This window comes from Anser anser (assembly GCF_964211835.1).
Source record: "Anser anser genome assembly, chromosome: 1".
Lineage (NCBI taxonomy): Eukaryota > Metazoa > Chordata > Aves > Anseriformes > Anatidae > Anser > Anser anser.
The window spans coordinates 164425555-164453437 of NC_139720.1; the positions used below are offsets into that span (position 1 = coordinate 164425555).

The 27883-nt window shown below is 38.7% G+C and overlaps 1 long non-coding RNA gene across 2 annotated transcripts; it reads left to right on the top strand.

The window, feature by feature from the left end:
• The first annotated feature begins 21035 nt into the window (after positions 1-21035).
• On the top strand, positions 21036-27355 carry LOC310892827. Of its 2 annotated transcripts, XR_014578499.1 has the most exons (4): positions 21047-21079; positions 21212-21522; positions 21773-21903; positions 22713-27355. It is a non-coding gene; the product is annotated as an uncharacterized lncRNA (long non-coding RNA). The 2 variants fall into 2 exon arrangements; XR_014578498.1 differs by having other exon boundaries at positions 21036-21522.
• Positions 27356-27883: the final 528 nt, after the last annotated feature.

Sequence of the window (27883 nt, forward strand, 5' to 3'; positions counted from 1 at the left end):
CAGTAAACATAATTTGACTTAAGCTGTCTCTGTTGTGATATGTGAAAGGGGAATCTTTCGCACTTTTCTATTTCACCGTCTTACAAAGTTCAAAAAAGTATTACAAGGTAATAGTAGAGTTTAGTTTTTAATATTTAGTGCTGACCTCAGTCTTTGGTTTCCCTTGCAGAAAGATAGCATCAAGTAATAAATCAAACTATAAAGAACAGATATTTTGTTCATAGTAATTTTAGCAGAAAAAAAAATATATAGTTTGATTTATTGCTTTTTGGTTAAACAATAATTCCTGGAGCAAAGCAGAATAGCACTATTAGAATGTATGCTCTGTTTTGAAAGGCTGGAATTGGCAATTTAAAATCTAAAATAAATTTAAAAAAATGAAGGAAGAAAAGGGAGGTATATTTTTTTTATCTTTCTTTATGCTTCAATATAGACCAAACAATATTATTTACAGTCCACCTTTTGTTGATTTTATATTCTATATTGATGTATATTCTATATTATTGATTCTATATTCTATACTGATTCTATATTACTAGAATATTGTAATTCAAAAGAAATTATAAAAAATAATTATTGCTAATTATTACAGTCTGGCACTTTGTAAGTACATGTATCAAATGTCAAATGATACAAGTCAAACATATAATTAATACTGTCAGAATCAAAGTATCTAAATGTAGATAATTCTAATTAAAAAGCAAATCAATAGCGATGTCAAAAATATTAAAAGTATTGCATTAATGCTTTCTCTCTCTCTTCCTGTAGAGTCTGTCACAGTGTTAAAAACAGAGTAAAGGCAAAGAAGTTTAATTTTGCTGTGAGACATCTTCACTACATTTGTTTTTATACTCCTTCCTGGACCTATCAAGCTTCCTTCACAGTGAAGTTTCTTATAGGGCAGAATGTACCCACTTTTGGTTTGGCCTTGCCTACTAGTTCTGTATATACCAGCAATAATAACCAAAGTAGTGATTATTATGATGGAGAGAATGTTACCTTACAATGCATTTGCCATTAAGAACATTTTACGTGCACTTCATCTTTGCTTTTGCTTGTTCATATGTTTTAAGGGACTGTTTTCCAGAATTGTTCATAACACACACAGACATACACACATAAAAAGCCTTGCAGATTAGTATACAAATAACAAATTTTGAATTTGGTTTGAATATTGTGATGTTTCCTGGCTTATGAGAAAAATTTATGAAAGACCAGATGGTAGAGTGAAGAAAGCAGTGGGAGAGATAAGTATTCATTTTACTCTAGTACTATGGAATCCTTTCCATATGTCATCACTGGAAAATCTAATTTTGGAATAGACACTGACCTCCCAATAGAACTTCTAGAAACATTATATATCATAAATCAACAACTGTATGATTAATTACTTCAGGTTTGACAGGCCAAAGTGGATGGAAGTCTTAGGCTTGGAAGCCCAAGGATAGATGGAAAGTGACATATTATAATTGAAATGTCTGGGACTGATCATCTTAATCCCAATGTGTATGTGTTAGTAAAAAAAACAAATGTTATACTACAAGCAATTCTTACATTAAACAATGTAATTTTAACTCACTTTAATTCAATTATTTACTTAAAGTTTTGACACTTGTAACTTTCTTTAGATGTGGTTTTACTTTCAATCACTACCATATGGTTTATGAGCCAGGTGCTAGCAATTAGTCAGTCATCACAACTGTCATGCAAAATACAAAAGAATTAACACTAGCAATTGAAACAAAGGCAAAATCATCGTATTATCAGTAATCAGGTAACATCTTTCTACAGTTTGCATAATCAAAAACAGATGTATAATTCATTAAGGAAATTAAAAATCCATTTAAAGTGTTTTAAAATCTCCCAGTTATGCAAGAGTCATAGGCAATATTTATAATATGTGAACAGGAAAGGATAGATTACTTTCCATTGAAAGAATGGTAGCAGATAAAAGGCAAAGAGATGATCATAAATAAAAATAAAGTATTAAGAATTTCAGAGTACAGTATGGTGTCATCAGTCATTCTATGTCATTCCAGACCAACAGTGGCAGTTCTAGTCAGTGGGTTGTGTAGAGTGGTACTATATAACAGTTTATTTTAAAAAGTACTGGAAACATAGGAAACTTATTTCAAGCAATGCAAAATTTAAAATGTGATCCAGAAAGATTTGGAAATCTCTGATGCAATTTGCAGTTGTTTTATAAAATACAGTAATCTATTAATCTATATTCATCCTAAACATGAGAAAACAGAAGATATTGGTATCAAATTTATTAGCATAGTAAGAAACAATAAAAGCATAATAAGAATCTTTATGATTTTTTAGCATAAACATTAAAGTTAACAGTGTTGACTGTGGGCCAGTACTGATGAAAATATGTGAATATCTATTTATTTTTTCTCACTAGGAAACACTGTATAGGAGGATCTGCCAGTGTCATATGTTTTATGGATCTTTTTTAGTCTGTAAGTGCTGAGTAAGAAGCTTTGCATTCTACAAGAAATAGGGATGAGTAGTAATATTCACAGGCCACAATTCCTTTTTCTATCATGGTGGATTAGTTATGAGTTATTGTCTTAGGCATTTATGAAAGCATTGTAACAGTCAACCGAGGTAAATGACAAGAGAAAATGATCCATACTTTAACTTTTGTTTTGTTTTGTTTGTTTTTGTCTTGTGCGTTTCTATTTCCAGCTCATGAAATAATTGCTTGTACCTACATTGCAGTCTTAATCAGTCCTCATGTTGTTGCTTCTCTCTTACTAATTCTGTATATTATTCATACTTTTTACTTATGATCTAGAATGTATGTTTAATGTTACGCAGGCTTCTCAAATAAATGAAATTATAATACTTTAAAAACACTCTGGAGCAAAAGAATCAGGTCTTTCAGGACATAGTTAATGTTTTTAAGACCTTTTGCAAGCAAATCATCTAATAAGATATCTTAATAAATCAATGCATCAGACAATAAATGAATGACTAACGGATTTTATGTGAGAGAAAAAAGAAATCTGATTAAAATATAAAACATTTAAACTCAGAAAAGGCAGATTTCACACAATCTATATAGTCATAAAGTAGAATGACCGCTACAATCTCAGTCAAAAAAGTCAGACAAAAGTCAAAATTGCACACTTTTATTTCATCTTGTTCAAATCCTAATCTCAAAGCAAAATTACTTTGATACTTTGGGGTCAGTGGGTTTTCAAAGGTAATCCAGTAGACCTTCCAGGCTCTGCCACTAGAGCACAGAGTGATTTCAGCAGAATTATACTTCACTTTCTTTGTAATGTGGGCGAGCACACTCAAAACGTTAGGTAATCTACTGCTGGAAGCACTATTACTTAAATCATTCAGCTACTGGATATCTATTCTTGAGTAACACTTAATACTTTTTTACAATATAACAACCAATTAACCAAACACATAAAGAAAAAAAAAATAGAATTTCCTTCTGTTTGAATTTTTTCCTGTGTACAGGTTTGCAACATTGTAGATGATGCTGACTACACAGTTTAAAGTTCCAATTTCACATCTATAATTTTTTGCACATTTGATTTGTTGTCTGTAGTTATTCACAGAATCATAGAATATCCCGAGTTGGAAGGGACCCATAAGGATCATCAGGTCCAACTCCTGGCACCGCACAGGTCTACCCAAAATTTTAGACCATGTGACTAAGTGCACAGTCCAAATGCTTCTTAAATTCAGACAGGCTTGGTGCTGTGACTACTTCCCTGGGGAGCCTGTTCCAGTGTGCCACCACCCTCTCGGTGAAGAACCTCTTCCTGATGTCCAGCCTAAACCTCCCCTGTCATTTCAGAAATTCACATATTCTTTTTAAGATTAAAAAAGAAATAATTCTACTAAAGTGACTTGGAATTGGTGTTTGGATTTCAAGTTGTAGATGAAGTCCTAAGATTTAACAGAGAGCTTCATTTCCAATAAATGTCATAGTCATTATGGCTGCTTTTCATAGATTTGATTGGAAATGCAATTAATTTTATTTCGCCAAACTCGTTTTCTTGTTTGTTTTATTTTCTTTATTCTTGACATTTGCTTTCATTATTGAGGGTTTGTTCATTTAACACAGATGTGAGCCATCACAAAATAATATATTATGACTTCATAGTCATTTTATTGCTTATTTCTACATCTTAATTGTAAATATTGAGTTACTTGTCCGTTTGTTGTAATACCAGTGAGAACACTGGGATTTTTAATGATGTGAAACATTTATTGAAGTAATAAAATATGAGCCTCTATGAAATAGGATAATAACAATTCTACAAGATTAACAAAATTGAACAAAATCATATCATTAGAATCATAACTTTAAGTTACAATTACTTGAACACTCTGGAACTCATACATCCCTATGGAATGTACCTCAAAAAAATGCACCTCTATATTATATTCTGTCTATAATTTAAAGAAAATTCATCAATAAATAATGTCTTGGAATAATTTAAAGAAAAATAATACAGGAAATTTCTCTGCATATATATACACAGTTCATTTTAGACTATATTATTTATTCTCTTTGTCTTTGTTATATGTATACAACTACCTGCCTACCTAGGTAGACAAATACAAACCACTAATATAGTTATTTGTTAACAAATTCTTCACTGATAGTACCTGATTTATTGGTTGTGTCAGCATCCAATATCTGGTATTAATATGTTGAAATTTGTAAACTATATATTGATAAATAAATAAATAAATAAAGTCTGCAGTTGGTAATGCAATGTAGAAAAATGAGTATGCAAAAATAACCTGTTAACATATTTTTTGGAAAAAAATAAAAATAATAATAAAAGAGCATGTGCAAAGCAATTTAAAAACCAACGTGTAGCCATTACTTTAGTTGAAAGAATTCATGTTGTTCAGAGGAGAAATGAGGAATATTATCATCAGAACAAGAAGTCAAAGAAATATGTCATTTAAAAAGATGAAATATTTGTGCTATTAGATAAATAGAATGGTATACTTAGCAGCAATAGTAAAAAGCTTACTTCTTCCCTCCTGGGAATATTCTGTACACAAAATATTTCAATTACCTGGAAACCGCATTTTCCTACTCCATTGTCCTAGAGACTGGAAGATATCCTTTGCTATAAATTGACTTAACTTGTCTGAAATCCTCCAGTCAGTTCAAAAATTAAAACTACAATACAAATTTCCATCTAATTTTGAAATGATTAGGTCATCTGATTACATCTCCTTTATGTTGGCTTTATTATCTTCATTTTCTTACTCCACCTTCAGAAGTTAATGAGTTTTCTATTACAGGAATGTTTTGAGAATGACACCTTTTTTTTTTTTTCCAAATCACTTATGTGTTAGCCCATGCTTTATTTAAATGTTGAATTATATTTCGTTTTCCATGTTCTAAAAGTATAGATTTATATTTATTTAATCTCTTAATATTTTCCTTCTATTTTCATATTATCCCTCTCAACGCTTTCCATTTTAACCATTTTGAATCTGTGTCTTGGTACTATATCTGCATTCTACTCTGAGGAAGCATTAATTTTAAATATATAAGCATTCTGTTTCCACAGGGTTTCTATTTATTTATTTATTTATTTATTTATGTTATTGCCATAATATTTCTCTAGCCAATTAGAAACAGAAACTGGAGGTAATATTTTGTATCTCAGTTTACATTTCCAGAGCTCATACAGTTTATTAATGTATGCAATGGAAGAAATAACAAGCATTATATGAAAGTATAATTTCAAAATAACAATCTCACTATGACAATAAATATATTATACTAATCTTCATTTGTTTAGCTTTAAGTAAATTGCATGACATGGGAAAACAGTAAAACTTTGTAGCATATTATTCTGCAATCTAGGTTTATTTATTTATTTATTTATTTATTTATTTAAGGTATGTCTGAATCAGGTTTTTACACTACACTATGCTAGAAGACAAGCGAGAAAATTTTCCTCCTGAAAAACTGAATTTTAATCAAAGTATCATAAGGTTTAATTGACCTATCAAAATGACCCCAAAAGATAAAACTTAAGGCAAGATTTTTGTTTCGTTTACTGTAACATAATTCTATGGTACCTTATTTATGAAACTGCACTCACTATATGTGAAATGAATGTAGGTAGAATGAGATTAATATCTGTGAATATTATCTTATTGTCCTGGATGTATAGACAGACAAACAGCAAAGTAACAAAGGTAGGAAGCATTTAAATAAATGATTCCTGCATTGAAATGTCCAGAATTTCTAACCTTTTTTCTCTAAGCGAAACCTTTCGTGTTTTCTTCTTTTTGGTCTTTTTTTGGTTTTGTCTTGTGTCTCATATTATCCTGTACAGTATGTATTGCACTCACCACAGTGCAATGCTTCTAATGAAACTTATCCCAGGTAAAGAAAGACTGCGTAGGCTAGATTTAAGGTAATTAAGGCCTCCAGTGTCTCTTTAAGTTTTGTTAGATTCAGGCACTTCTAGAGCATAATTCATGTTTTTCTATCAGACGTTTCAGACAGTTCAAATCTCCCTTTGGTGTGGTCTGTCTGTCTTCATTAGCTATAACTTTGCTTAGATATGGAACTAGTAAGAGCCAAAACTAGAATGAATTTCATGCTGCTCACAATCCTTTCTTATACAGTAATCAACGATAAATAAATAAATAAATAAGAAAGAAGATATGGAGAAAAATACTTTGAATACACAAGACACATGAAAGTGTAATCCATACTTGAAAGGCTGGTAAATAAAACTGAATAGGGCAAATGGAAAATGGGAAAAGAGTGTTATATACAACTAAGTAACTTGAAGCACTTTCACACACTGAACTCAAGGTCAATGATTGATTTTTTTTTTAAATCTTAATTTCTCCTGAGTTTTCATTTATGAAATGGGGATAATAATATCCCTCTATTCATGAAACTGTTGTGAAAATAAATTGTGAAGCATATGCTTACTGTCACAGTAACACTACATGTACAAGCAGGAAAAGAAACTTCAATTTTTGGAGCAGAGTGTGAATAACATGCAGTATTTAAAGCATGAGGTCATGTACCCAGCAGCTAAAACAAATAAACAAATGACAACAACAAACAAACAACAACAACAGAACTTTAATCAGGTAATTAAATGAAACATCATGATATTTTCATCCAGAACACAGAGATATGAGATTCGCATGGCACATCTGATTTCTGTCATTCTTAACTCTTGAACTCAACCCTGCAACTTGTATGCATTTTTTTTTTAAATATACTGTGTTATAAGTGAAATATGAAATAGAGTAAGTGCAGGGTCTTATTCTGATAAGATCCAAGTTTTCATAATGTGATTTCCTTGAACTAGAAGGTATTTTTTCTTTACAGAACTTTTTTGTTTTCCTGGGATTCATTCTCTGGATTTATTTTAGCCTGTATATGTGTATATTAGTTTCCACTCTCCTTCTTTTAATCTTGGTGAAAAGAGTTTTCATGTATCAAGCTAGAATTTTGTGTGTTCCAACTGTTGTGGTTTTATTCAGGTGGGCAACTGAGTTCCACCACAACCACTCATTCCACTCCTCAAAGGGAAAGGGGGAGAAAACATGGCGAAAAGGGCTCAAGGGTTGAGATGAGGCCAGGGAGAATGCTCGGCAATTATCATGATGGACAAAACAGACTCACAGTAGGGAGATTAGTAAAATTTATTGCCTAATACGAACAAGGTAGACAAGTGAGAAACAAAGGAAAGAAACTAAAAACACCTTCCTCCCATCCATCGTCTTCCACCTCCTCCCCCCAAGTGGCACAGGGGAACAGGGGAATGGGCTACGGTTAGTCTATAACACTTCTCCTCCGTTGCCCCTTCACGGTCACTCTCTTCCCCTGCTCCAACATCCCTCATACAGGATGCCATCCTTCCCAAACTGCTCCTTGTGTGGGCTTCCCACCAGCAGCAGTTCTTCAAGAGCTGCTCCAATATGGATCTGAACCACAGGGTCCATCTGTCCACACTGCTCCAACATGGGTCTCCCATGGGCAAGCAGCTCCTGCCAGGTCACCTGCTCCTGCATGGTTCCCTCTCCATGGGCTACAGGTCCAGCCCAGAATCTGCCCCGGTGGGGGTTCTCCGGGGGGTCTGGCCACAGCCTCCTTAAGGCCAGATCCACCTGCTCCTCTGTGGTCTCCTCCGCAGTCCACAGCATGGAAATATGCTCCACTGTGGTACACCATGGGCTGCAGGGGGACAACCTGCATCACCATGGTCCTCTCCACAGGCCACAGGAGAACTTCTGCTCTGGCATCTGGAGCACCTCCTCCCCCTCCTTCTTCACTGACCTTGGGGTCTGCAGCGCTGTTTCTCACTCTCCCAGCTGCTGTTGTGCAGCAGTGTTTTTTGTTTGTTTTTGTTTTGTTTGTTTGTTTTGTTTTGTTTTGTTTTGTTTTCTTAAATCTGCTCTCACAGAGGCGCAGACAACATCACTTGTTGGCCTGGCTCTGGGCAGCGGTGGGTCCCTCTGGAGCCAGCTGAAACTGACCATTATCTAATATGGGTCAGCTTCTGAATTCTTGTCACAGAAGCCACCCCTGTAGCCCCCTGCTAGCAAAACGTTGCTACTTAAACCCACCACACCAACCCCTGTCTGTTACTTCTTATCCTTCTGCTGCACTGCTTTGAGAAGAATTTAGGTCTGTCTTTTTCATGTCCTCTTACCATGTAGTTTTAAACAGTGGTAAGATTTCCCTCATGTACTTCTCTTCTTAAGGGAAAACAAAACAAAACAATAAGAGAACCCAGTAGTCTCACACTGTCCCTGTACATCATGTACTTTACATTTTGATGGCGCTCCACAGGACTTATTCCAGTATGGCAAAGTGGTTCTTGCATGAGGGAACCCCAAATTGGACACAGTACTCTAGATGTAGTGTCACCAGTGCTGGAGAGAGAAGAGTTACCTCCCTGGTCCTGCTGATAACACTGTTGATAGTATAGTTCAGAATGAGGTCGGCCTTTTTTTGCTGCAAGCACACAATGTCCATTCATGTTTAACTTGCCTACCAGGCCATACAGGTACCTTACACCAAAGGTGTTTTCTAGCCTTTTGATGCCCAAACTGTCTTGTTTTGAGGAATTGATACATTCCAGGTGCAGGACTTTCCATTTGCTTCTGTCGCACTTCATTAGGTTCCCATCAGCCTATTCTTCCATGCTGCTGAGGTCTTCCCGAATAACAGCCCTGCCCTCCCACATACCAAGCACTTCCCCAAATTTTCTTTCATCTGCAAACTTGCCGAGAATTTATTCTTTCCCATTGACCATGTCATTAATATGGACATTGAGCAGTATTGGTCACAATATAGATCACCTGGAAATGTCACTACTAGCTGATTTTGAGTTGGATTTTGTACAACGGATCACCATCTTCTGAGCCCAACTGTCCAGTGACCTGTCCATATCATTGTCCACTTCTCCAGTCTACATCCCACTAGTCTAGCTATTAGAATAGTGTGGAAGACATTGCCAAAATTTTTGTTAAGCCAAGTAGCACAACAGCTACTGCTGTCTCCTTGCTCATACAGTTGTCCCACTACAGAAGGCAAAAGTCTGCTAAAGCACAATTTCCCCTTCATGTTGGCTGTTCCTATTGTCTTCTGGCTCTCCATGTACTCAGAAATGTAACTAACAGGCCTGTAATTTCACAGGTCTACCCTCCGGCCCTTCTTGTAGATGGGCATCACGTTTGCTAGCCACCAGTTGACTGGGACCTCCCCTGATAGCTAGGACTGCCCATAAATGATGGAAAGCGGCTTGGCCAGCTCCTCTGCCAGTTCTCTCAGCACCCTTGAGTGGATACCATCCAGCCCCATCGATTTGCGTACATCCAAGTGCTGTAGCAGGTCGCCATCCATTTCCTCGTGGATTATGAGAGCCACACCCTGCTCCCCATCCCCTTCCACCAGCTCAGGGTACTGGGTATCTAGAGAACAACTGGACTTGCTGCTGAAGACTGAGGCAAAGAAGGCATTAAGCACCTCAGCCTTTTCCTTGTGTCTTGTCACTAATTTTCCCCCGCACCCAGTAAAGGATGGAGATTCTCCTTAGTCTTCCTTTTAATGTTAATGTATTTATAAAAACATTTTCTGTTATCTTTATCGGCAATAGCCAGATTGAGTTCCAGATGAGCTTTGGCCTTTCTAATTTTGTCCCTACACATCCTTACAACATCCTTATAATCCTTCTGAGTGGCCTGCCCTCTTTTCCAAATATCATAAACCCTCATTTTTTTTTTATTTTATTTTTTTTTTACTAGGCTCTAGCCACAACTCTCTGCTCAGCCAGGCTGGTCTTCTTCCGCGCTGGCTTGTCTTTGGGCCTGTGGGGACAGACCGCTCCCGAGCCTTTACAATTTCCTTCTTGAAGAGTGCCCAGCCTTCCTGAACTCCTCTGCCCTTCAGAACTGCCTCCCAAGGGACTCTGCCAACCAGTGTCCTGAACAGCTAGCTCAAAGTCAGCCCTCCGGAAGTCCAAGACAGCAGTTTTACTGGTCCCCCTCATGACTTCGCCAAGAATAGAGAACTCTACCATTTTGTGGTCACTCTGCTCAAGACAGCTCCCGACCACCACATCTCCCATATAAATCTGTATACTTCCTCAGATCACCTTTTAAGGCTGAAAATTAAATAAAAAGACAGATATGTGAAACTGTGTACCAAAGAGCTTATTTCTAATAATTCATGTAAACCACAAATTAGAGGCCTCTGTTTTTCAGATAATCCACATATAAAATAGCTGAAATATACGAAATGAAGAATAATACACAATCCATATTAAGAAAATGAAATGAAATTATGTATGCTGATTCTGCTTTTGTAAATTCCAATGAAAATCAACACACTCTATTAACCCAAAGACTTTGCTGGTAAAGTTTGTTATCTATACTCAGTACAAGTAAAAGTGTTAAGATGGGGTGGCAGAAACACAGCAGAGTGAAAGATGTGAAAAGACAACAACCAGCAGCAGCAGTTAGAGGTTTCTCCCAGTGCCTGAGGTGTCTTTACAGAACTGCTTCACCCCTTTGCTCACTGAAAAGGAAAGACACATTGGAGGGTGGAACTGAGTGAGGCAGCCTGATCTGCTCCCTACATAACAAACAGTGAAATTAAGAAAAGGCCATTCACTACAAGAAGTACATCAAAGCCCTGGAGCATGTCCACAGAAGGGCAACAAAGCTGGTGAGGGGTCTAGAGAAGAAGTCTTATGAGGAGTGGCTGAGGGAGCTGGGGTTGTTTAGCCTAGAGAAAAGGAGGTTCAGGGGAGACTTCACTGTCTACAATTACCTCGTCCATCCCTACGGGGGAAGGGAGAGGCACGGAGAGGACACGGAAAGCTCGCGTGGTTAATAGGTGGCTCAGAGGCTGGTGCCAGCACAGAAATTTTGGGTTTTTTCACCATGGGGAGCTTTACTCGGCACCTGGCCTGATGGCCCCAGACGGGTCCCTATCTCCAAGGGGAAAACGGATCCTAGGCCAGGAGCTGGCGGGACTCATAGAGAGCGCTTTAAACTAGGTAAGAAGGGGGACGGGGCTCAAACAAGGCTTGTTGGAGCTGTGCCGGGGGAAACAATGGCTAGGCCGGGGAAGAAGGCGATGGCCCAGCTGAAGTGCATCTACACTAATGCACGCAGCATGGGTAACAAACAGGAAGAGCAGGAAGCCATCGTGCAGCAGGCAGGCTACGACTTGGTTGCCATCACGGAGACGTGGTGGGACCGCTCCCACGACTGGAGTGCTGCAATGCCTGGCTATCGGCTCTTCAGGAGGGACAGGCAGCACAGAGGGGGTGGTGGCGTGGCTCTCTACATTAGAGAATCTTTTGATGTTGTGGAACTCCAGGCTGGGAATGATAAGGTTGAATCCCTGTGGGTTAGGATCCGCGGGAAGGCCGGCAAGGCTAGCTTCCTGGTCGGGGTCTGTTATAGACCGCCGAACCAGGATGAGGAGACGGATGAGGAGTTTTATAGGCAACTGACAGAAGTTGCAAAATCGTCGGTGCTTGTCCTCGTGGGGGACTTCAACTTCCCGGACATATCCTGGAAACACAACACGGCACAGAGAAAGCAGTCTAGGAGGTTTCTGGAGAGCGTGGGAGATAGCTTCCTGACGCAGCTGGTCAGTGAACCTACCAGGGGTGGTGCCCTGCTAGACCTTCTCTTCACAAACAGAGAAGGACTGGTGGGAGATGTGGTGGTCAGAAACTGTCTTGGGCAGAGTGACCACGAAATGGTAGAGTTCTCTATTCTTGGCGAGGCCAGGAAGGGGACGAGTAAAACTGCTGTATTGGACTTCCGGAGGGCTGACTTTGAGCTGCTCAGGACGCTGGTTGGCCGAGTCCCTTGGGAAGCGGTTCTGAAGGGCAGAGGAGTCCAGGAAGGCTGGGCGCTCCTCAAGAAGGAAATCGTGATGGCACAGGAGTGGTCCGTCCCCACGTGTCCAAAGACGAGCCGGCGTGAAAGAAGACCGGCCTGGCTCAACAGAGAGTTGCGGCTTGTGCTTAGCAGAAAAAAGAGGGTTTATAATCTTTGGAAAAAAGGGCGGGCCACTGAGGAGGACTACAAGGATGTAGCAAGGCTGTGCAGGGAGAAAATTAGAAAGGCCAAAGCTCATCTGGAGCTCAACCTGGCTACTGCCGTTAAAGACAACAAAAAATCCTTTTACAAATATATCAACACGAAACAGAGGACTAAGGAGAATCTCCATCCTTTACTGGATGCGAGGGGAAACCTAGTTACTAAGGATGATGAAAAGGCTGAGGTGCTTAATGCCGCCTTTGCCTCAGTCTTTAGCGGCAGTACCGGTTGTTTTCTAGATACCCAGTGCCTTGAGCTGGTGGGAGGGGATGGGGAGCAGGATGTGGCCTTCGCTATCCATGAGGAAATGGTTGGCGACCTGCTACGGAGCTTGGATGTGCGCAAGTCGATGGGGCCGGATGGGATGCACCCGAGGGTACTGAAAGAACTGGCGGAGGAGCTGGCCGAGCCGCTTACCATCATTTATCGGAAGTCCTGGCTATCGGGGGAGGTCCCAGTTGACTGGCGGCTAGCCAATGTGACGCCCATCTATAAGAAGGTCCGCAGGGCAGACCCGGGGAACTATAGGCCTCTCAGTTTGACCTCAGTGCCAGGAAAGCTCATGGAGCAGATTATCTTGAGGGTCATCACGCGGCACTTGCAGGGCAAGCAGGCGATCAGGCCCAGTCAGCATGGGTTTATGAAAGGCAGGTCCTGCTTGACGAACCTGATCTCCTTCTATGACAAAGTGACGCGCTTGGTGGATGAGGGAAAGGCTGTGGATGTGGTTTACCTTGACCTCAGTAAGGCTTTTGACACAGTTCCCCACAACATTCTCCTCAAGAAACTGGCTGCTCGGGGCTTGGACTGGCGTACACTTCGCTGGGTTAGAAACTGGCTGGATAGCCGGGCCCAGAGAGTTGTGGTGAATGGAGTCAAATCTGGTTGGAGGCCGGTCACTAGTGGTGTCCCCCAGGGCTCGGTACTGGGGCCGGTCCTCTTTAATATCTTTATCGATGATCTGGATGAGGGCGTCCAGTGCACCCTCAGTAAGTTTGCAGATGACACCAACCTAAGTGCGTGTGTCGATCTGCTTGAGGGCAGGAAGGCTCTGCAGGAGGATCTGGATAGGCTGGAGCGATGGGCTGAGGTCAACTGTATGAAGTTCAACAAGGCCAAGTGCCGGGTCCTGCACCTGGGGCGCAACAACCCCAATCAGAGCTACAGGCTGGGAGATGAGTGGCTGGAAAGCTGCCTGGCCGAGAGGGACCTGGGAATATTGGTTGATAGTCGGCTGAATATGAGCCAGCAGTGTGCCCAGGTGGCCAAGAAGGCCAACAGCATCCTGGCCTGCATAAGAAGCAGTGTGGCCAGCAGGTCTAGGGAGGTGATTTTCCCCCTGTACTCGGCTCTGGTGAGGCCGCACCTCGAGTACTGTGTTCAGTTTTGGGCCCCTCGCTACAGGAAGGACATGGACGTGCTCTAGCGAGTCCAGAGAAGGGCGACCAAGCTGGTGAGGGGTCTGGAGAACAAGTCTTACGAGGAGCGGCTGAGGGAGCTGGGCTTGTTCAGCCTGGAGAAGAGGAGGCTCAGGGGCGACCTTATCGCTCTCTACAGTTACCTTAAAGGAGGCTGTAGCGAGGTGGGAGTTGGTCTGTTCTCCTACGTGCCTGGTGACAGGACGAGGGGGAATGGGCAAAAGTTGCGACAGGGGAGTTTTAGGTTGGATGTTAGGAAGTACTTCTTTACCGAAAGGGTTATTAAGCATTGGAACGGGCTGCCCAGGGAGGTGGTGGAGTCACCATCCCTGGAGGTCTTTAAAAGACGTTTAGATGTAGAGCTTAGCGATATGGTTTAGTGGAGTACTTAGTGTTAGGTCGGAGGTTGGACTCGATGATCTTGAGGTCTCTTCCAACCTAGAAATCTGTGATACTCTGTGATACTGTGATACCTTAAAGGAGGCTATAGTGATGTAGGGATCACGCTCTTCTCCCAAGCACCAAGTGATGAGAAGAAATTGACCTAAAGTTGCACCAAGAGAGGTTTAGATTGGATATTAAGAAAAAAAAAAAAAATTCTTCTCTGAATGGGTTGTGAAGTAGAAAGTATATAACTGAAATGATTCTATGATTCCATAAATAACACGGTGGGCGGATAGGTTTTTAATGCTTTACCTTTATGTCAGTGTTCTCAGCTAAAACCAGTGAAAAGTTCTGAATATATCCAGTCATATGCTTTTCAGTCAGGTGTACCTAATACACAAAGGGATAGCCAGACATCTGCTTGATACAGGTATAACAAATACATTTATGCCCAAAACTACTTTGTCATAAAATAGTTTGTTGACAGAAATGTCAGAAAAGATTCATAATTCTAGCACTTTTAGAACCTTAAAATGTAAGACTACATAATAGAAATCCCAGACAAAAAAAAAAAAGTCTTTTATTAAAAGCCACACTGTTCATTTTCTCAGTCTAGTGATTCTGCTCAGTGACCCATATATACACGTTATTTCTGCTAATTAAGCCTTTAATTAACATTGATAGTTTTAAGTAAATAGATATGGTATCAGCCTACAAATACTGACTTTTAGTAACTTTGTTAATATCTAATTTACTTGCTCTAATTATCTTGCTAAACACCAGTAAAATACTTTAGCATCATTTACATTAGTCTATTAATAGCAGTTCAGTTACTTTTGTATTGCTTGTGTAATTTAAAATAATTAAATAGCAGCAACATTTAAATTTTAGCTTTTTACAGACTATAAATGATCCTGTAATTAATATTTAATTGCAAAAATACCAGTGTGTTTCTTAATTTCTGATGTGATCTGTTGGTGAAATATCTATTAACAGGAACTAAACATGCAAATGGGAATCTTCCTTAAAAATAAACAAACAAATAAATAGATAAATTAATTAATAAAGCATAAAAATAAGACCTCTAAATTCACTTATGTTCTGTCTGCTGTTCAGGAAGATGTTTTGTTTTGTTTAATCTCTATCAAAATATTTCTAATCAGAAAACAAATAATGAAATTCACAATATATATTCAAATAATGCATTGCACAAGAAGCTTCATGAACACATTCAAAAACATTTCCCTTTTAAGAAAGGTTAAATCTCTGGGCCAAGAAATCTTAAGGTAAAAAGTTTTACTTGTTGTATTCATTAAAAATAGAAAGCACTGCAAAAGAAATCTTGTTTGGCACATGTCCTTGTAAATACATTTTATCTAGTGACTCAAAGTTGAATGAGGTCCACAGTAATCTGAGACCAATTATAGGTGAACCACTAAAACATTGTCATTAATCACCTCTCTCAACATGCTGGTCAAGCTTCTTTTCATTCAGACCAGGATATGATTGGCTTTCTGGCTGCAAGCGCACATTGACAGCTCATGTTGAGCTTCTCATCAACCAACACACTCAAGTCCTTCTCCTCAGGGCTGCTCTCAATCCATTCTCCACCAACCTGTGTTTGTGTTTGGGATTGCCCCAGCCCAGGTGCAGGACCTTGCACTTGGCCTTGTAGGACTTCATGAGGTTCATGCAGGCCCATCTCTTGAGCCTGTCCAGGTCCCTTTGGATGACATTCTTATCCTCCATCATGTCAACCACACCACACAGCTTGACGTCACGTGCAAACTTGCTGAGGGTGCATTCAATCCCACTGCCCATGTCACTGACAAAAATGTTAAACAGTGCTGGTCCCAGTACTGACCCCTGAGGAACACCACTCATCATTGGTCTCCACCTGGACATTGAGCCGTTGACTGCAACTCTTTGAGTGTGACCATCCAGCCAATTCCTTACCCACCGAGTGGTCCATCCATCAAATCCATGTCTCTCCAAATTAGAGACAACAATATCATTGGGGACAGTGTCAAATGCTTTGCACAAGTCTAAGTAGATAATGTCAGTTACTGTTTCCCTATCAACCAATGCTGTAACCCCATCATAGAAGGCCACCAGATTTGTCAGTCATGATCTGCACTTAATGAATCCACGTCATCTGTCATCAGCCACCTCCTTATTTTCCATGTGCCTTAGCACAAATTTCAGGAGGATCTGCTCTATGACCTTGCTAGGCACAAAAGTAAGACTGACTGTCCTGTAGTTCCCCAGGTCTTTCTTGTTTCCCCTTTTAAAAACAGGGGCTGTGTTTTCCCTCTTCCAGTCAGTGGGAACTTCATGAGACTGCCACAGTTCCTCAAATATGATCCGTAGTGGATTAGCAATTTCATCCACCAGTTCCCTCAGGACCCACAGATTTTTAATTTTAAGGTATTTGATTCTGTCATTTCCAGGTTGAATTTATTTGTCTTATTTGTGTTCAGTGAAAGTTTGTTCTCTATTTATCCTCACATTGAATCTCTGTCCCAGAAAAATAAAAAAAAAAAAAAGAAAAAAAATATAAATAACCAGTATGAGCTCTATTAGCTGAGCTGGTGATATTCAGATTAAAGAATTTAAATTGATTACCCTGGACAAAATGATATGCATATATAAATGTACACACTTGCTATGAATGTGTACATTAATAATACCACATAGTTCCATACGTCCTACCAGAGACTCTACACTGCATGCAATTTCGGAGTTCTGTTTATTTCTTATAACCATCCCAAATAAATTAAACACAATAATAGAATACCAAATAAGTCTATAAAGATAATATATATAGCAATCTATTTTTCAAACATGTTTGATCAATCTAATTAAGCATTGTGGAGCTTCTGTCAGGCATAAACTAGAGACTGACCTTCATGTCTGTGCACATACTAGTTTATAGGGAGGGAAGGATCAAAGCTGTGTGTATGGAATGCTTCACATGGAATGCTTCACATATGCAGGTTCTTCAAGCAAGCTGTTTATGTGAGAAAATTAGTGAGCTATTGTTTCACTCTTCATCTATGTGCCAAACAATGGAGTTTGTAGTTTATACAAAAATGACAGGCATAAAAAGTACAAGAATATAGGGTGGGTAGCCACCAGGAATTAGAAGGGAAGATTACTAAGAGCAGATGGTTTGGATAAGGCCAAAAGATGACAAAAAGGCTAAAGGTTTGAAAAGGGGTAGGGCAAACATCAGAGGGGTTAGAGCCACAGAATGATCATGACATCCAGGAGCTTCTGAGATGCAATTCCACTGTCCACATTCGTGATTATTTCCAGCTTTGAGTCTAGCTGAGAGCCTAGGATGAAACACCTCTAGTGTGAAATCTCACCTAAAACATGCCCCCAAGGGTATGTTCAGTACCTAACTAGAAAATGGAGTTATACATTAGTGTTAACTGTTTTCCGAGAATGAACAAGGAGCTTCACTGAAATGCTTTTTTTTCTGGTTGTTTTTTTTTTTTTTTTTTTCAGAAGGTGGAAATAAAATGGGCATTTAAAGAATATTATGATAATGACAATTAGGCAAAAATACTTACTAATTGCACCTTCCTCCTTTTTTATTTCCTTTTTAGTTGTCTTTCCAAGTGAAACTGAAGCCCCCAAAAATTCTCCAAAAGGATGCTCCAAACTGAATACAGCCAAATATTTTCATAACATCCAATGTTCATCTATTTTAACTTTAAACTGTTATTATTTAATATGCCTAATTTCTTGTTTCTTTAAGATTTTTCAAAATGAAGTTACAGGAATTACAAAGACAAGTGGAGTTTAAACAGTTGTCTTAAAACCTCATTTCCCTTTTCTCTGTACATAATATATTTAGACTTCTTAATAACATTTTCTAGTAAGAAGAAATTTAAGATTAAGAGAATCTTACACATAGTTTGAGCATTCTGAACAGGTTTCAATTTCTTGTTATGCTGATTTGTACCATAATTTAACAAACATTCAGTAAGCAGTAGGCATTATTTTTAGAAGGGGAAAAAAAAAAAGAAAAAAAAAAAAGAAAAAAAAAAGAGAGCTGTTAAGAAGAGAGGTTTCAGAACAACAGATTTCATTTAAGTAGATTGTGGTGACAGTAAAAACAAAGACTAATGTGAAATACATGTATATTTTCTGAAGAACAATCTAATCAGTGACATAAAATTAAAGAAACATTATCATTTTTATTCTCCACCGTTTGTTATAATACCTAATATAAAGAAAATAATTCATGGCTTTGATATATCATTAGAATTAGATTCAACATTAAAAAAAATAATAAAAAATGCATTACTATGAAGTTAAAAAAAGGCAAATATATCCAAAGAAAAATTAAAATGCAACTGCTGATTTTGAGCTTTAATTTTTAAATGATAATATATATAAAAGCAATTTAAGATGGGGGTGGGGAGATGTTATTCAGGTGCGACCACTAAGCACTGCTGTTTTTCTGTGATTTATTTATTTATTTTTCTCTCTACAAGAAGTAATATTGCATAAAGTACACACTTTCTTCTGTGCATAAACTCCGCTTAGGATTTAAAATATAATATTTACTCTATGTTAATGAACTATTTTCTTGTAATTTCCAAAATATATTTTAAAGGCTGCATTTACTGAGAAACCAAGCACATCTGAGGTGACTCTTCCAGTTTTAAAACTTGTATATTTCTAACATGTAAGAAATAACATTTTGACAATTAGTGTGGAGAAAATAATACTCAGGATAGGATGAAGAAAACAAAAGTATACATAGGAATCTAAAAAATGAAAAGGTTGTTCTGTCATTTTCCAAATACTTTAATACCAGAGTTCTAGATATGCCAGTGATACACACATCCTTTCCTGAAAAACCTGGAACACCTGAGACTGAGGATCTCAAACCGTAACAGCTTTGACAATGTTTTCAAGCCCTTTAGGCTAAAATCATTAAATAACTTTTTGTTTGTTTGTTGTTTAATCTACTAAAAATCCTTTTTTTGGAAAAATGTAAGAAAAAATAAAAGTCAGAATTTGCTATTCTTTGCATTACATAGAAGTAGGTTCTTCTATGTGTCTTCTGGAGTTATTTTTGATATTAATAGGTACATGATGAAAAACAGAAAATAGACATGATGAGGAGGAAACTCGTTTTTCAAAAATGATTTTTCAGCACATCACAAGAACAAAGAACAAAGAACAAACAAACCGTATTCAATCAGTGGGAGGTACTGTTATGCAGATGGTATGGTAGCTCATAAAGGCAAGAAGTACAGCTAAGTTGGCAAACAAGGAACTGAGAAAAAGCTGACTGTAAAATACAACTGCTGAGTTTAAGCTTTAACTTCTAAATAATAATCTATAAAATGCATTTTAAGAGATGGGGGAAGAGGGAGGAATAATATTCAGGTGCACCCAATGAGCACTGAAAATACGTTATTTTCATGTAAACCAAATTTGTGACAAAGTAAATTAGACTGAGGAAGTTGGAACACCTCAACAAGGAAGGGATGTGAATTGGTGTCAACAGGCTGCATCAGACAATATACATTTCCAAATTGTGTTGGGCATAAGTGGCAACTTTTTTTTGGTGGAGTGTGAGGTAGAGGCTGTAGTGATGGTCCCTGTGAGGAGAGCCCAGGTGCTGGTCTATTCTAGACACAAACAATTCCACCTGGCTCGCTAAGGGCCCCACTGCTGGACAAAGCCGAGCCAGCGAGCAGTGGTGGTGGTGCCTCTGTGAAAAAATACCCAAGAAAGGGTAAAAACACTGAGGATCAATATGTGAGAGAGGAGCGAGTGGAAAACGAAACGAAACAAAACAAAACAAAGCAACAAACAAAGCAAAAAGAAAAAAAAAAAAGAAAAAAAAAAGTGTGAGAAACAGCCCTGCAGGTGCCAAGGCCAGAGAAGAAGGTGGGGAGGAGGTGTTCCAGATACAGGAGCAGAAATTCCCCTGCAGCTCATGGAAAGGACCATGGTGAAGTAGTTTGTCCACCCACAGTCCATTGCATTGGGTCTATGTGGCAAGGATTTGGCAGTGGTAGGGAGCTGCAGGGGTGGCCTCTGTGGGAAGAATCCCATGTCAGAGACAGAGCAAGTTCCAGACAGCTCTTCTACTGGACAAAGATGTGCTGATAAGTGACTCTGTTTGCACCTCTGTGAGAGCACATTTAAGAAAGTGAACAATTCTGTGCAACAGCATCTGGGAGAGAGGAGTAAGAAAATGTGAGAGAAACAACCCTGCAGACACCAAGGACAGTGAAGAAGGAGAGGGAAGAGGTGCTCCAGACAGTGGAAAGAGGAGGACCATGGTGGAGCAGCAGGTTCCAGTTAGGACAGAGTTAATTTTCCTCCTAGTAGCTGGTAGGGTGCTATGTTTTGGATTAGGATGAGAAGAGCGCTGATAACATGCTGATGTTTTAATTGTTGCAGAGCAGTGTTTACACCAGGCCAAGGACTTTTCAGCTTCTCGCTCTGTCCTGCCAGCGAGCAGGCTAGGGGTGCAGCAGGAGCTGGGAGGGGACAGACCCAGGACAGCTGACCCAAACTGGCCAAAGGGGTATTCCATACCATCTGACGTCATGCTAAACAATATATAGGGGTGGCTGGCTGGGGTGGGGCGCCGGCTGCTCGGGGATAGGCTGGGCATCGGTCAGCGGGTGGTGAGCAATTGCATTGTGCATCACTTGTTTCTTACACATTATTATTATTAATACTATTATCATTATCACTATTATTATTATTGTTATTATTATTTTTCTGTCTTAATAAACTGTCTTTATCTCAACTCACAGGCTTCACTTTCCCGTTTCTCTCCCCCTTCCCAGAGAGGGAGGGGGGAGGGTGAGCGAACGGCTGTGTGGTGTTTAGCTGCCAGCCGGGTTAAACCACAACAGCTGTCCCTCTGCAAACTACGACGGAGCAGATATCCACACTGCAGTCCACAGAGGAGCTCATGGTGGAGAAGGTGTATCTCACCTCAAGGAGGCTGTAGCCCCCACAGAAACAGACTCTGGGCCAGAACTGCAGCCTGTGGAGAGGAGCCCACTCAGGAACAGGCAGTCTTGCAGGAGCTGCCACCCATGGGCAACCCATGCTGAAGCAGGTGAATATGCCCTGAAGGAAGCTGTAGACTGTGGAGAACCCACAAAGGAGCAGGTCCCCTGTGGGGGGATCTGACAGGGGCAGGGCAGGGGGTCCACCACCAATTGTGGGGTATCTACCTGGCACTACTGGAGCTACTCCACCAGTCAATCTCCCTCTTACAGTCCCTGATGGTCTTCAGTCTCTCAACCTGCTCTTTCAGTTCTGCTACCACACTGACCAGATCTTCCACCTGCTTGCACCTCACACAGGTGGAATACCTGCCACTCTCCCCTGGCAGCAGCAGGCTCTGGCACTCCCTGCAGCCAGAGGAAGAACCATATAGGCACAGTTCCGGACAGGCCCTCTGTTTGGGTCATCAGAGTTTTTCTGGAGCAAGAATGTAAGTTTTCTCTCAGATTTTAGTCTTGTTTTCACAGTTTATGCAATGTTTAATTAATTACAGAACTAGAAACTGCATTAGAATATACTTGGCTGAAAGCTAGAGAGATCAGACTGCCTGCAAGAATATGGAGTGAGGAGCCGAGGGAGAGGGGAGGCTACCAGGGCAACAACTTATCAAAGTGTGCGATCCCATGATACTTGACCAGAAGAGCAAGTCTGGGATGAGGATGGCAACTGGGGATCATCTAAGAGTCCAGTGATGGCTGGGCAAGTCCACAGTGACCACACAAGCCCCAAACCAAGCCAGGCAATACAGTTGGGGTCAATAAGGTAAAAGGACAGAGTAGAGCTCAGAACATGAATCAGAGCAAGGGCTGTGCTGAAATGCTGCCCTCAAGCCAATTAGGCAGGTAGTGCATACACAGGACTCTCATGAGGCTTCTCACAGCTTTTTCTCACTTAAGTGTCTTCACTTAAGTATAGCCTAAGGTTGCATAGATGAACCATATCAGAACATATCTTAATCATAGGTGGCTAAAGCTCAAATTGGAACTGGAAATACAGTAACACGGAGGAGGCTTACAGAGCTGTATGACTGTCAGTAATTACAACCTGTTGGTCCACTCAGGACCCTGAATGCACATGAGTTACAATTAGAAAACTGCAATCCAGAAGCCTTTAAAAAGTCTAATTAGACTTCAACTGGAGTTTCACCTTTTTTTTTTTTTTTTTTTTTTTTTTTTAAACTCAAACTCTTTTTCCATTTCATTTTTCTGCTTGTATCTAACTAAGATTCTTTTTCTTTAGGGTACTACACCTTGAGCACTGAGTTACTGAGTTCAGCTCTGGGACCCCCAACAATAAGGACATGAACCTGTTGAAGCAAGTCCAGAGGAGGGCCATGAGGATGATAAGAGGCCTGGAACACCTCTGCTATGAAGACAGGCTTAGAGAGCTGTATCTGTTCAGCCTAGAGACAAGAAGGCTACAGGAGACCTTATTGCACCTTTTCAGTACCTAAAGAGGTCTACAAAAAAGCAGGAGAGGGATTCCTTGTAAGGGAGTGTAGTAAGAGGACAAGGAGTAAGGGCTGGGGCACCTCTCCTACAAGGATAGGCTGAGGAATTTGGGATTGTTCAGCCTGTAGAGGGGAAGATCTCTCCTCTTGGGAGACCTTATAGGAGCCTTCCAATACGTAAAGGGGGCCTACAGGAAAGTAGGAGAGGGACTCTTTATCAGGGAATGTATTGATAGGACACAGAGTAATGGTTTTAAACTAAAAGAGGGTAGGTTTAGATTAGATATAAGGAGGAAATTCTTTACTGTGAGAGTGGTGTAGCACTGCAACAGGTTGCCCAGAGAAGTTGTGGATGCCCCATCCCTGGAAGCGTTCAAGGCCAGTTTGGATGGAAAACCTGGTCTAGTGGAAGGTGTCCCTACTCATGGCAGGGGGGTTGGAACCAGATGATCATTAAGGTTCCTTTAAGGTCCCCTTCCAATCTAAACCACCTAAACCATGAGTCTATAATACTTTTATGAGTCTATGATACTGCTGCTCCTCTTACTATTTTTTTCCTTAATGCCTGTCAAAGAACTTGAATACCAAATCACTAAAAATAAATATTTTATAATTTGTGGATCAGCCTGTTACATGAGTATTCAGACTAAATTTTTATATTTAATAAGTGACAATATTTGCTGCCAGGAACAAGAAATCATGTATGAAATGAAGGTATTTTCAATTGCATCTGAAATGCATATATGGAGTTCATCTAAGACATAATTTTAATATTTTAGTATATTTCACCTGTCATTGGTCTGCCCTGCCAAGGTTATGTCGGTAGTCCAGACATCTAAGTAAAAAAGCAGGACAAATTATCTTCATTTTTTTCTAGGTATGATGGACAAAGCTGACAGTTTCAAGTAATTACTTAAAACTTCAGCTTCCATGTTGTAAACATGGCAGTGGATGTTGCAAACCTACCTTCCTTTCAAGGGTTGCACCCTTTCCTCCAAATTACCTGTATGTTTATTTTAACATCTTCTTAATTAGAATGATGTCTAGTAGATTATTTTTTTCTTACTATGCATATATGTTTACTTTAGCTGCTTCCAGTAAACATCAAGATAAATTTTGAATTAATTTTAAACAGTCAATTTTTCAGCAGTTTCAGGCATAAGGACTGCCACATAGAATCAGAGCAGAGCTCTATCAGGCTCATTATTATCCTTCAGGAACAGGAATGTCAGCCTATATAATTTCTCATAGGGAATTAATTCATTATGTTTATTACACATTTCTTCTTCTCTGATTCTGGGATACCCTTTTTAAAGTGGGATGACTCTAACAGAAATCAAAATGTAGATGCATTTGCTATACTTTCTGTTTTGTTCCCAATTCTCTTCCAACTGTTTTCTAACACTTTTCCCTTCTAATAGCTATTGAGTTAGTTGTTTAATAATAATAATAATAATAGTAAACCACACCAAAACCACTTTCTTGAATTACATTGGATCACTTGAAACTCAGCACTACTTAAATATAATGAAGGTTATTTTTCCATGTGTAAATTATCAAACATCACAAAATTGCACAGAATTTTCATCAGTTTTCTTTACCTGTCATTAACCATGAGTTTTCTGAAATTCTTGGCAGATATGGATTTAACTATATTGAATAAGTGTGAAACACTTGCTTTTTATTATTATTTTTATTTTATTGTTAATTTCTTTTATAAATCTTAAGTAGATATGCTATCACCTTCCAACACAGGTCCTTCGGAGAGTTTGCTTGTGATACTGGGTGCATATATGGAAGTGTTGCATGAGAAGTGTAAATTCTTAGCAGTGCCTTACAACTGCATCTATATCATTCCATTGGTCTTATTAATAGCCTAGTTCCTGACTACCCTGATAAAATTCACACATCCTGATGAGTCTATCCACTCGGTTTCTTCATAGAGTTTGTTTTTAATAATAACGCTACAAAAATAACCCAGAATATGGCAGCTAACAAATATATTGCTTATGGCTTAAGGATTCTGCTATTAATATTCACTTCTTACCACAGACCAGAGGAAAAAAAGACCTATATCTGCTACATCAACTCTTTAAGAATCCGAACATTTCCCAGTATATAGCCCATGGCTGTTAAAATAAAACTTCCTTTTTCATCCCCTGTTCAGATCATGTAGGTCAGTTGTTAGCATTAGGTATTAATTTTTGTAAACAGCTACATAAATTGGACCTTTTTCAGAACTTTTTTGTTGTTGGTGGTGGTTGAACACTTGGAGAGATTAAGCACACATTATATTTCTGTTCTTATTATGAGAGTCAGAAATGCTATGAAAGCATTAGGATTAGTACATCTTGATAGATCCTTGATGTGGTGGTGACCTCTTCATTACAAGTCATTTCCTAAAATAATAATAATAACAAAAAAAATATTTTAGATGAATTTCCACAGAAGTTGATTAGATCAATCTTTATAATTTCACTTTTCATTTCTATGCTACCTGCTTCCTTGAGCTTCTAAATAATTTTATAATTTCATCAATATATGGTTAATGCCTTGTTTGCCATAAGATTACCACAAGATACTTAGATTTTTAAGCTTGCTTAAAAGTTGTTTTTTTTGTTTGTTTGTTTGTCTTTTACATGGAAATAACAATTTTGGTGATTTGCTTTTACCTATGATTTACATGTCAGAAAGCTCAGGTCCTTTTATAACTTTAAACTTTAATGGCTGTTACCTGCCACAAAATTGTGTAGAACAAAAAATGTCTAAAATGCTTCATTTTGCTCAGAGATTTTTAACAGCTGCACACAATACTAAAGATTCTTTAATTTTGTGTACATATTCTGCAACAGTATTTGGAAGATGGTTTGCTTCTAACATCTGTGCTTCAAGACATTTTTTAAATCTGCTGAAGTACTAAAACAAGTACTATAGCTACCTTTTACTAAAACTCATGTAATGCCTGCTGTGTAAATTCCTTTGCTCCCTATCACTGTCTTCAAAATTGCTCGATCAACATTTTTTTCCCAGCACTGAATGGCATTTTTCAGCATCAAGAGTATAAAGACAGGTGTCTCTAGTACTTAAAAGACAGCTAATAGTTGACATTTATAACATATATAATAAATTGTTCCATAGGCCTTCCAGAATATATTCCTGTATTGGTTTCTGCTTTCTGAGAAAACAAACAAAAATTACCAAATCTATTAATTCTTTTCACAGTTAGATGTAGACCTTTGGTGACAAATTCTGTCACCAGGCTAACAGATTTTATTCCCCTGATGCATTTTCTTTTCCTTGTTTGTTTGTTTATTTGTTTTCTGCCAAAGAGCACATTTTGAATTCTTTTAATATATTTAATACTTATTTATTCAAAATTTGAGCTTAGAAATAACTAAAAAACTTTTTTCTTTTCAGTTGTGTAACAGAAGTTTACAATGTTTTGCATTTATCTCACATTTACATTTGCCATAAAAATACTTTAACACAGGTATAAATTTAGAAAAGTAGAATAATAAATGCAAAGTAAAGCTGTTACAAAAGGTATTTTCAGGTGTGATTATGAGTGATTTTTCATGTGAGTATACAAAATACGTGATTCTAAACTGCAAAAATAATTTCTATAACATTCTCCTACATATGCAATAAAATGCATTTTAAAACTTTTCACACATGGCTTTTTGTGTATAAAGGCAAACGAGAACAACATTTATCTTCCATATTTATTCTGAAATCAATGCATTATTTTTCAGACCTTCACCACTATATTCTAATCCTGCTATCTGTGAAGCAAACCTCTGCAAATGGAATGGAACGGAATGGAATGGAATGGAATGGAATGGAATGGAATAGAACAGAACAGAACAGAACAGAAAAGAACAGAACAGAACAGAACAGAACAGAACAGAATAGAATAGAATAGAATAGAATAGAATAGAATAGAATAGTTCAATTGAAAGAGACCTACAAAGATCATCAAGTCCATCAGTGTCTGACCACTTCAGGGGCTTATCAAAAGTTAAAACATATTATTAAGGCTATTATCCAAATGCCTCTTGAACAGCTGTGAATTGACAGCTGTGGAGCATTCACCACCTCTCTAGGAATCCTGATCCAGTGTTTGAACATCTTCAGAGCAAAGAAATTTTTCTTTATATGTATGATCTTCTCCTGAACCTCTGAAATATGTGGTTTGCCCTCTTGGCTACCAGTGCACACTGCTGACTCATTTTGAGCCTGCTGTCAATGAGCAGCTGTCAACCCCCACATCCCTTTCTGCTGATCTACTCTCTAGCCACTTGTCTCCCAGTAGGTGCCTGTGTCTGGCATTACTCCATCCCAAGTACAGAACCCTGCATACTCTCTTGTGGAATTTCATGCCAATGATTGGCATTGTGCTCCAATCTGTCTAGATACCTCTGCAAGTCCTCTCATCCCTCCAGAGAGTAAACAGGATCTCCCAGTTTACTATCATCAGCAAACGTGGCATAGTTAACTGATAACAGTTTCAAAAGAGTGTTTCATTCTCTTAAAAGGTGGTGGTGCACATTTGACATAATTTCTAATATGCTCCTGGCCCTGTGTGAAGATTAATAGGCTTTTTCTTTGCAGAAATTTTACATGGATGCTGTTAGTGAAAGCAAAGAAAAGAGCACACTTTAACATACCTACTGGTCCAAACAGCTTAATATTCTCTCTCTTTTTCTTTTTTTCTTACCCTTCATCATTAATACCTGCTGTGTTACGATTTATGATTTTTTTTTCTCATTTTGTTTCTTATCAGATGTTTCATTTTTCTGGGGAACTTTGAGTAATCTAGTCATTCCATGAAGTTTATTCTTCTTATTAAAGAAATATATATATATTTAATTAATAATATTTTGCAGCTTTAGAAATAAAATAATGACACTATCTGCCTCTTTCATAACTTAACTGGCCCATCTTGACAGAAGTCTAAAGT